Raw genomic sequence first — 12,547 nt, forward strand, 5'->3', positions numbered from 1 at the left:
TGGATACATATGAAACGTACGCGTTTCAAGTTATTAACTTTTGTATCAATAGTCATTATGGTGACACCATGATCACTAATCCCTGACTATTGCGACGGTGCCAATAAAATCAGGCCTATCTGTAGCTACAAGGTCTAAAATATTACAATTGCATGCAGATTGATGAACTAATTGCGCAGAAGAGTTTTCGGAAAAGAGTGTTAAGAACTACTTCACAGTACTGTCCGTGCATACACTGAGCGAAATGGCCCAGTAGAAACCGGCACGGTAGCTCAATGTGTTCTGCCAGAGGGTTAGCTGTCCTCTGTAGTAAAAAAATTGAGTGAATGGATCAACAATGAACTACAATGGGTGTCATGGGACGTCCGCCCCCAGCAAATTCAATGAGCAATAACGAACAAAATGAGATAAAAAAAAGTGGTTAGGAATTGCTGGAAGGATGGTTCCTTTGACAGGGCAAGGCCAGTTTCCTATCCTACCATTCTCTAACCAGACCCTGCGCTCCGTCTCTGATGATTTCGTTGTCGACGGTATGGTAAATTAATTTTCCTTCCTCTTTTCTGTGCATCCCATCTACAAAGAATCTATAGGAGTACCAGTCTATACTCGGTAGATTAAAGTCGCTTCCAACTAATAGTACATGCCCGAGATATTTCTGCACTACTGAGACTAGACTTTCCTTGAATGATTCTACAACTCTTACTGCGCAATCTCTTCGCCGCTGAAAATATCCGGTAATTAACTTGAATTCACGTAAGTCGGTTATTCACATCCTTATAACATGGTAGCCAGACTCAGTTACGACCTCTATAAACACAATGTTTTTGTCGGCTGTAATAAACATTCTCCTATGGCGTCTAACATGTCTTTTCAGTGTTATGTTCCATGCTTCACTAAATATTTTGGAACTTTCTGCTTCGGATCTCATCCAATACTCTGTGCCTAATGTGATTTGAAAGCAACAGCAACTAGGTATACGGATCAGGTGTGCCGCATCTGCATACTGCGTACCCCAGAAAATTGATAGAGTGATTTTCAACATAAATCCTTAAGAATGAATTAGAAGTGAATCAGGAACTTTACCTACCCAGTTTGACGTGGAGCAGATAACTGGATTGTGAGCAACACATCTTGCATATGTACACCGCAGAGTGCTTCCACCCTACTGCCTCTCGGAGCCATAACCATTCACAAATGCGCCTAAGCTAATAAGGAAGCGTTAGCAAATATTTTGTCTGTAACAAAAGTTACAAACAAAGTTGTTCGCCATGGTTTGATCTATCACCTCTATACATTTGATACAATAACGTTGAAGCGTACTGTATATGCAGGCTGTTAGGGGTATAAGTACAGATATTTCTATAGACGACTGAGGACGACGTACTGGACAACATTACATCAGCATTTACTTTATTTGCAGATTAATAATTATAGCTGATGGGGTAGTATGTTTTTAGGTTGGCTGGTACCTCTAAGTACATGTGGCAAGAGGAAGCCATTAATTTAACAAGTCAGGTGTTGATGGGTGGATGCATAGACTCAAACCGGTTCGAGTATACTGACAGTCGTAGTACACTTAGCGATGAAATTACGACCGTGCAGAAAACATCAGGTAGTAATTTATGTCATGAGTTTGCGGAAAGATTGTTAGATACAGAGAAAAAACAATTAACATGTTGAAGTGGGTACATATTAACATACGAATGATCACAAAATCTGCACTTATACCCCTAACACAGGGTCAAAGTCATTGCATAAAACATATAGTGATAATTGATCATAACATGAGGAACAACTTCTGTTAGAGACAAGATGTTCGCTGCCGCTTCCCAACGACGCTGGGCGTCTTTTATGATACGTGATGTTCCTGTATGTTGTCTAATATTATTTCACACTTTCCAACGGCTTGAAGGAAACGTTTATTAAACGTAATTCAAATTATTTGTAATCTCTTACTAGTTTCATTTAAAATCTATCATACGACTAGGATTAGGCAACAGAAAAAGCATCTATGTTAGCGACTATCCCAGAAATCGGGACGCAGGTTCTCTGTCTATCGGCTTCCAGGAGCAACAAAATTTGATTTCAAATATTTTGCGTAATTATTGACCGAATTTGAAAATTCTGTGCATTTCTCTTGAGACAGCATAAATCACGGCGTGCAAATATCCTTCTTCCAGTATTTGAGAACGATAGAATTTAGCGATTTCCAATAAACTTTGTACTTTATTACTAACCTTTGCGAAACTTTTTCTCCCTGACACCCCCACAAAATGATGAGAGGAAAAAAGCTTAGCTCTTACTACATTTTTGCTGTTCATGTAGTAAAATTTCAGCATCAAACATGACTTTTTGATGTATTAGTTCTTTACTGCTAACTCCAAAATTATATATAAATTATATGCTTCAGGACATATACAGCCATAAGTTAAGTCATTACCAATACTTCTCCTTTTTAAAAAATTGTAAAGGGCCAAAAACAACCTCAACAAAGACTTCATGGGGTTAACATTAGTAGAGAAAGGAGGCAGATACACAAGGTACGCATGTATTCAACAACTTACTAGAGTATACTAAATGTGTTGTAAGAAATTTGGTAGAGTTTAAGATTCAACTAAAAATCCTCTTGAGCAACTCCTTTTAGGATATCTTAACTGAAACTCTTAAAATTAATATGTTAGCTTATTTTATGATCAAGTATCTCTGATAAAGCTTCTAAGAAGCGGTCATGGTTTCACTGTAAGTCAGTATAAGACTGTAATACCTTTATAATTTTATCGTCACTCCAATTTTAAAGTTTAGAAGCTGTAACTTCAAATTGGTCTCACTTAGTTGAGCCACCATTAAACCCCAGATTCTTTAAAGAATCGAACTCCCATGTATAAAACAGCTTGAATGGTCTGATTACTTTACAAACGAGTAAATGTATTCAGAATTTGATGCAAGTCACGTAAGCTAGAAAAAATTTAGGTAAGGACTGAAATTATGCTAAAACTACCCCCCTTCTTGAAACTCTTACAGCATTTACCAGCACTTCTCCTGGTACACAGTCTGACTAATTTCCACACAAAAACATGTCTGCCATTCTTTGAGTCTGCTTCATCTTTAGTGGAGTCACAGCTCCAACCACAGCCTCATTTCTTGATTCCTTTTGGCCACAATGGCCTAAATTTCCTTTTCATCAGTCTTCTTGCGTGTCCTTGCATCTTGTTCAGTTACTATTTTTTCATTTCATTCCTGTGTTAATCCGTATACATAGGGCGTTTTGATAAAGGGACAGCAGGCAGCTTTTCGTTTCCTTAGTGACCTGTGTCCATCAAGTTTCGGCAATAGGAAAATTTCCTGAAAAGTTATTTGGAAGAATTTCACTTGTAGCTGTAGCTGTTCATTTCAGTGATCTGTTGCAGTCGTTTCTAGGAACTTCGCTCAGAATTTCCCGCTTATTCATTGTCTGCTTGCTCAGTCGTCACTAATGTGAGAGAGTCAGCTTCAGTAAAAAACATTGGGATTGTGTGGCGCAACCCAGTTGCCGATATTCATTGGTGTACATCATCTGAAATGTGTCACACAAAATATTGCTGTCGTTTCGAAAACGTATTCATCCAGATGTCAAGAGCTTGGTCATGACAGACACTAAACGGAAACATAACCTCAACATCTGAAGGATGGAGCTGGTGTGTCCTGGGTAGTGGGTAGCACAAAACTGTAGTGCAGCTATCTCCTGCTGCCTTAGGTCCTTCTTGTCTAATCTCCATCTCCGTCTATACACTGCAAACAACTGTAGAGCGCATGGTGGATGGTACTTCCCGTTGTACCAAGTATTAGGGCCGCTTCCCGTTCCACTCGTGTAGGACACAAGAAAAGAGTGGTTGTTTTAATACCTCTGTACGCGCTGTAACTACTGTAATACTGTGTTTGCGATGCCTTTGGAGCGATACGTAGATAGTTATAATATAATTTTAGATTCATCGCTTAAAGTTGTTTCTTGATACTTCGGAAGCAGGCTTTCACGGGACAGTTTGAGTTGTGTTCAGACGTCTGGCAGATCAGGCATTCCAGCACCTTCGCTACACACTCCTGTGGTTCAAATAAGCCTGTGACTACTCTTGCTGGTCTTCCTTGTTTATCTTCAATATCCACTGTTATTCCTATCTGATATGAGTCCGCCGGCTGGAGTGGCCGAGCGGTTCTAGGCCCTACAGTCTGGAACCGCGTGACCGCTACGGTCGCAGGTTCGAATCCTGCCTCGGGCATGGATGTGTGTGATGTCCTTAGGTTAGTTAGGTTTAATTAGTTCTAAGTTCTAGGGGACTGATGACCTCAGCAGTTAAGTCCCATAGTGCTCGGAACCATTTGAACCATTTGTTTGATATGAGTCCCACATACGCCTGCGATATTCTAGTATGCGTCACACGAGTGTTTTCAAAACAATCTACTTCGTCTACTAGTTGGATTTTCCTAGTATCCTACCAATGCAGCAGTCTACATCCGGTCTACCTTCGACATAGCCTATATGGTCATTCCGTTTCACGTTCCCACACATTATTACACCGAGGTTTTTTATGAGTCGGCTGATCCCAACTGAGACCCGTTGACACTTAGGTCAGAGGATATTACGTATTTCCCTTTGTGAAGGGTACACTTTTACATTTATGAACTTCTAAAACAAGCTGTAAATTTTTGCAGTTTGAAATCTTATCAAGATGTGATTGAATATTTATGCAGCTTTTTTCAAACAGTGCTTCAGTATAGATAACTCTATCGTGGGGAAGATGTGTGATACATACGGGGTGTCTACACCGAAATTCCCTATTTTGTGAGGCAATTTAAAAATAGTAAATCTTTGTTTCAGGTCCGATTTGTCCGTTGGGTGCAATAGGACTTAAAGTCGCTGCCTAAAATTTTTCAACATCTGGCGCACTTTCATTTTTAGATTGTTGTCAGTAGAAGCGAAACCGGCGTCAGTTCAGAAGAAGACACAAACAGTGCTTTGGTACGCGGAGTTTAAATCCACTGTATGGTGCAAAGGCAGTTTGTGGCGTTTAGAGGAAAGCGGTACCAGACGCCAAGAGCATAAAAGCATGGCACGGTCGGTTTCTGGAAATTTGCAGCATTGCAGAGGGGCATGGAGGATGTCGTAGGGTCTCTGAAGAATAAGTTGAGAATATCCGCCAAACATTCCAACGAAGTTCACGAAAATCAGTTCGTAAAGCTTCACGAGAACTTCAGATACCTCGTGCAACTGTTCATAAAGTCCTCAGAAAGCGGTTGCATCTCTGTTCATACAAGGTGCAGATACAGCAGGCCATAAAGCCTGACGACGAGAAGCGACGATTCGAATTTGCGTGTAAAATGCTTAAAAAACTGTTCAAATGGCTCTGAGCACTATGGGACTTGACATCTGAGGTCATCAGTCCCATAGAACTTAGAACTACACTACTGGCCATTAAAATTGCTACACCACGAAGATGACGTGCTACAGACGCGAAATTTAACCGACAGGAAGAAGATGCTGTGATATGCAAATGATTAGCTTTCAGAGCATTCACAAAAGGTTGGTGCCGGTGGCGACACCTACAACGTGCTGACATGAGGGAAGTTTCCAACCGACTTCTCATACACAAACAGCAGTTGACCGGCGTTGCCTGGTGAAACCTTGTTGTGATGCCTTGTGTAACGAGGAGAAATGCGTACCATCACGTTTCCGACTTTGATAAAGGACGGATTGTAACCTATCGCGATTGCAGTTTATCGTATCGCGACATTGCTGCTCGCTTGGTCGAGATCCAATGACTGTTAGCAGAATATGGAATCGGTGGGTTCAGGAGGGTAATACGGAACGCCGAGCTGGATCCCAACGACCTCGTATCACTAGCAGTCGAGATGAAAGGCATCTTATCCGCAGGGCTGTAACGGATCGTGCAGCCACGTCTCGATCACTGTGTCAACAGATGGGGATGTTTGCAAGACAACAAACATCTTCAGGAACAGCTCGACGACGTTTGCAGCAGCATGGACTATCAGCTCGGAGACCATGGCTGCGGTTACCCTTGACGCTGCATCACACATAGGAGCACCTGCGGTGGTGTACTCAACGATGAACCTGGGTGCACGAATGGCAAAACGTCATTTTTTCAGATGAATCCAGGTTCTGTTTACAGCATCATGATGGTCGCATCCGTGTTTGGCGACATCGCGGTGAACGCACATTGGAAGCGTGTATTCGTCATCGCCATACTGGCGTATCACCCGACGTGATGGGATGGGGTGCCATTGGTTACACGTCTCTGTCACCTCTTGTTCGCATTGACAGCACTTTGAACAGTGGACGTTACATTTCAGATGTGTTACGCCCGGTGGCTCTACCCTTCATTCGCTCCCTGCGAAACCCTACATTTCAGCAGGATAATGCACGACCGCATGTTGCAGGTCCTGGACAAGGCTTTCTGGATACAAAAAATCTCTCACCAACTGAAAATGTCTGGTCAATGGTGGCCGAGCAACTGGCCCGTCACAATACGCCAGTCACTACTCTTGATGAACTGTGGTATCGTGTTGAAGGTGCATGGGCAGCTGTATCTGTATACGCCATCCAAGCTCTGTTTGACACAATGCCCAGGCGTATCAAAGCCGTTATTACGGCCAGGGGTGGTTGTTCTGGGTACTGATTTCTCAGGATCTATGCACGCAAATTGCATGAAAATCTAATCAAATGTCATTTCTAGTATAATATATTTGTCCAATGAATACCCGTTTATCATCTGCATTTCTTCTTGGTGTAGCAATTTTAATGGCCAGTAGTGTACTTAAACCTAACTAACCAAAGGACATCATACACATCCACGCCCGAGGCAGGACTCGAACCTGCGACCGTAGCAGTCGCGCGGTTCCGGACTGAAGCGCCTAGAACCGTTATGCCACAACGACCGGCTGTGAAATGCTTAACCGAATCGTGTGGAATCCTTTGTTTTTGTCAAGTGTAATGTTTTCTGACGAGGCCACATTCCATGCCTCTAGAATTGTGAACAACCGTAACGTTCGAATTTGGGGGTCGCAGAATTCACACGGTGTCAGGGAAAAGATACGAGGTAGCCCGAAAGTGAATGTTTGGTGTGGCTTCATGTGTGACAAGATAATTTGACCATTCTTCTTTGCTGAATAAACTGTCACAGGAACGACGTACCGAGACATGCTGGAGATCTTTGTCCTTCCCCAGGCTGAAGACTTGCAACCAAACCTTTGGTTTCAGCAAGATGGTGCTCAACCACACTGGCCGCTGGATGTTCAGAAAGTTCTAAATGCAACATTTCCAGGCCACTGAACTGGACGAGGTGCACTCATGAATTGGCCTCCAAGTTCTCCTGATATCACACCGTTGAATTTTTTTCTATGGAGATACTTCAAGGACAGCGTGTGCGGCTCTGCAGTGCGGGACATTCAAGACCTCCGTACTCTGATTGTGGAAGTAACTGACACGATTCTTTCGTACATGTTGCACTGGAACTGGATGGAAATTGAAAAAAGACTCGACATTCTTCGTGTCACCGCAGGAGCTCACGTGGAAGCGTTTTGATTTGTTACTGTAATTTTCTTTCAAAACTTAGCTTCACTTACAACCTATTTTTATGAAAAAAAATTGTTTAATTTAGTTTTGTGTATGTAACACATTTAAAACAGCGAATTTCGGTGAGACACACTGTATACTTGTACCGTGATGGACACGGCACCGTTCCAGTAGTGCGAGCATGGACTTGAATTCCCTGGCGGCAATGTCGAGCGTCACCGCTAGACCCGAGCTTATTCTGGACCCTATAGAGCCGCCATTGTCCCTGCACTGCCAGAGGCGGAAGGACACTACCCGCATCACGGAATTTGGGCCACACTTGGACGGCACAGCAACTGACTGGCGTGTCGTGACTGCAGCTGGGCGAGGGCAGCAGTTCTGCCTGGCGGTCGACTTGTAAATGTTAGTGAATGTGGTGACACAGCTTGTCGGGTGTTATCACCAGTTGTTTAGTCAGGAACAATGCTCCTTTTGAGAGTATGCTAATGGTAATAATGTTAGGTTACTGTCTAAGACCGTAGAGTTTTTCTATAAGTTTAGTAAACAGAGACTTTAGTCATCATTAATATATTCTCCTTCACTATTTACAATAGTCTGCCAACGCTGGGGTAGCTTTTCTGTTTTGTGACGGTAGAAATCATGTGGTTTCGAGGCGAAGAACACATCGAGCCCTGTTCACAGCGCATTTTCATCCGGAATGGAAGTTCCTTCAAGTTTGTTCGACAGGGAGCAGGAAAGGTGAAAATCTTAGGACGCAAGGTCAGGTAAAGAACTTAGGAGCGGAATGACTTCCCAACCCAGCTCCTGTGTAGTGTTTCTTTTGCAAATCTAGGAAAATACGGGCGGGCATTATTGTGGAGTAGCATCACTTAACACAGTCTTCCTGGTCGTTGGATTGCGTCGGCAAGACGTCTCATCTGTTGACAATAAGCGTCAGCAGTGATGGTTACACGACGGGGAAGCAATTCGTAGTACACCACACCCTCGCTGTTCCACCAGGTGCATAACATTCTCTTTTGTGGATGCACGCAGGTCTTTGTACGGGGAGCTGCTGCTGTTTTGGGCTCAACCACATAAAGACACCACTTCCAGTCACCAGTAACGATACAGGATACGAGTGGTCGACACAGGTCACGGGCCAATAGACGACGACCAAGCAGAGATGCACGTGTGGCCACCAGCTGATTTTTTGTTATTTTGGCTCAGAGCATGCGGTACCCATACGATTTTTTAACCTTACCCATTGCATGCAAATGTCGCACCATGGCGGAATGAAGACAGTTCATCATATTTACTGTTCTCTAGTACACTGACGTGGATCATTATGGATTAAATGGTCTACAGCAAACCCCCGAAGATCTTCCCAAACGTGGATAGTCACTAATGTCAAAACGATCCTGCTTAAAACGAGAAACCATTTTTTGCACTGGTCTGCTCAAGGGCGCTATCCCCATACACGCTGAAAATGTTTCTGGGTGCCTCCACTGATGTCGCTCCTCTACTGAACAGAAACAGAAAAATACGTCGAAATGTTCCGATTTCTCCAATTGTCATTCCATTTTTTAGCGTCTACAGCTCCACTCACTGGCTCCAAATGACAAAAAATCCGAGGTCCGACTGCGATTCGATGCCACGACCTCTTGGTTTCCAGTCAAGTACTAAAGTAAAAAAATAAAAAACAAAAAAATAAAAAGTGAAACGAAAATCAAATCTACCTCTTCTTGGCACCGTCACTTTTTCCCTACCACAAGAAATGAACTACCCCTCTTCATGCGTTGCCCCTAAGTATTCTCAAAAATTCTCCCAAGGCGACTGGATCCACGGTTTTATAATTATCTTTATTATTATTATTTTTAAATTTTTTTTATTTATTTAAATACTTTTGTTACATGATAATAATTAGTAAATGTGTACAAATGAAAATCCTATAAAACAGAATGGTATAAAAGTCTTATTCAAAGGATGAACTAAAATAACGTTGTGTATTATTCGTGTAACTTCAGCTGAAAAGAAATCTTTCTTCAAGGGATGATCTAATTGGAGTTTTCTTGTTCTCAGCCACCGGCGTTTTCTATCTCTAACGACTCAGTCTAAAACATCTGCAACAGACTGTTGCTGCTTTGCTAATGCCTTAATGAATGCAGCTTTCCATGAGTCAGCCAACATCTTCCCCTGCTCACTGCTTACAATTCAGGTCATTCTGTCTTCGATGTGACGCTGCACAGAAAGACACACTGAACCTGGCACACCACAACTAGAAAGGAGAGGGGGGTTACGAAAACACTGCTTAAATAATTTGCAAAGAGCGTACGTTCAAGAGCGTTTAGCAGGTACCACCAATAATCGAGCTCCACACTTTCTCCCCTTCGCCGAAGACGTAGTCGATGTTCGCTCCCTTAAACCATGTAAGCGCATGACATTTATCGAGGGGAAAGTAACAGTCATCTGGACACAGAAGGGTTTGAGGTTTAGTCACGTCAGCTGTGACGCAGTGGTAACAAGCTAAGATCTACTATATCTCTGGCCAAACGCTGGACGACGACACAAACGTGAAGCGATGTTCATCGGTGTCCAGGAAGCAACAATCAGGGCAAAGTGGGAGGTCCGATAAGCCGATAGCGTGGAGCTGGTGTCTCGTCGCATACATTTTGTTGGTGACTTGATACCACGTGACACGCACAGTGGTTGACAGGAAGTGGTGATGTGTGGTTTTCCACACTCAGGGCCGATTGACAACCGGGTACTTAGTTTCTATCATGTTATGCGGAACTGCCCACAGAAGGTCGGTGTAAAAATCTTTTGCCTTCGGCAGGTGCGTTGCGGGGATCCGAGAGGGCTACCGACACCGACAGGACGTGGGAGACAGACAGACCCATGAGGGAGGCGTGTTTATTGGTCCATTGGTTCCACGTATTCCTCATATAAAGGGCACTTGCCTCTGCCCGGACTTTAACCAGTCCCAGCCATCCATCCTGCAGAGGGAGGGTGAGAGTATCACAATGTACTTTAAACACCAGTCCTGTGGATAGGAAATAGCCGAAACCCGCCTGAAGTCGGTAGGATGAGGACCAGTGTCACGTTATTGAGTTTTGAGGCCACATTGCAGATATTCCACACGTTGCAGCTGGTTCAAATCTTGGAGCAGGTTGTGGTGCACCATCACGCATACGCTCTGTAGTAATTGTCGATATTTGCAGCGGCCTCTCCGCGCACGTCCTTTGTAAACATGACTCCCAAATATCTCAATTCGGTAACCGGCGAGAGGGGGGCGACAGCACCCGGCCCGACTCCGCGCCTTATACAGGGTGTTATAAAAAGGTACGGCCAAACTTTCAGGAAACATAACTCACACACAAAGAAAAAAAATATGTTATGTGGACATGTGTCCGGAAACGCTTACTTTCCATGTTAGAGCTCATTTTATTACTTCTCTTCAAATCACTTTAATCATGGAATGGAAATACACAGCAACAGAACGTACCAGCGTGACTTCAAACACTTTGTTACAGGAAATGTTCAAAATGTCCTCCGTTAGCGAGGATACATGCATCCACCCTTCGTCGCATGGAATCCCTGATGCGCTTATGCAGCCCTGGAGAACGGCGTATTGTATCACAGCCGTCCACAATACGAGCACGAAGAGTCTCTACATTTGGTACCGGGGTTGCGTAGACAAGAGCTTTCAAATGCCCCCATAAATGAAAGTCAAGAGGGTTGCGGTCAGGAGAGCGTGGAGGCCATGGAATTGGTCCGCCTCTACCAATCCATCGGTCACCGAATCTGTTGTTGAGAAGCGTACGAACACTTCGACTGAAATGTGCAGGAGCTCCATCGTGCATGAACCACATGTTGTATCGTACTTGTAAAGGCACATGTTCTAGTAGCACAGGTAGAGTATCCCGTATGAAATCATGATAACGTGCTCCATTGAGCGTAGGTGGAAGAACATGGGGCCCAATCAAGACATCACCAACAATGCCAGCCCAAACGTTCACAGAAAATCTGTGTTGGTGACGTGATTGCACAATTGCGTGCGGATTCTCATCAGCCCACACATGTTGATTGTGAAAATTTACAATTCGATCACGTTGGAATGAAGCCTCATCCGTAAAGAGAACATTTGCACTGAAATGAGGATTGACACATTGTTGGATGAACCATTCGCAGAAGTGTACCCGTGGAGGCCAATCAGCTGCTGATAGTGCCTGCACACGCTGTACATGGTACGGAAACAAGTGGTTCTCCCGTAGCACTCTCCATACAGTGACGTGGTCAGCGTTACCTTGTACAGCAGCAACTTTTCTGACGCTGACATTAGGGTTATCGTCAACCGCACGAAGAATTGCCTCGTCCATTGCAGGTGTCCTCGTCGTTCTAGGTCTTCCCCAGTCGCGAGTCATAGGCTGGAAGTTCCGTGCTCCCTAAGACGCCGATCAGTTGCTTCGAACGTCTTCCTGTCGGGACACCTTCGTTCTGGAAATCTGTCTCGATACAAAAGTCCCGCGCCACGGCTATTGCCCCGTGCTAATCCATACTCAAATGGGCATCTGCCAACTCCGCATTTGTAAACATTGCACTGAGTGCAAAACCACGTTCGTGATGAACACTAACCTGTTGATGCTACGTACTGATGTGCTTGATGCTAGTACTGTAGAGCAATGAGTCACATGTCAACACAAGCACCGAAGTCAACATTACATTCCTTCAATTGGGCCAACTGGCGGTGAATCGAGGAAGTACAGTACATACTGACGAAACTAAAATGAGCTCTAACATGGAAATTAAGCGTTTCCGGACACATGTCCACATAACATCTTTTCTTTATTTGTGTGTGAGGAATGTTTCCTGAAAGTTTGGCCGTACCTTTTTGTAACACCCTGTATATAGCACTGCCAACTTGATAATGTTTAGAAGGCTGCTTGCAGCCAGTCCATATTGCTCGAACCAGTTTAATATGCTGCGGACTTCATCGGTGGAACGAAC

This window comes from Schistocerca nitens, chromosome 1, assembly GCF_023898315.1.
Source record: "Schistocerca nitens isolate TAMUIC-IGC-003100 chromosome 1, iqSchNite1.1, whole genome shotgun sequence".
Taxonomy (NCBI): Eukaryota; Metazoa; Arthropoda; class Insecta; order Orthoptera; family Acrididae; genus Schistocerca; species Schistocerca nitens.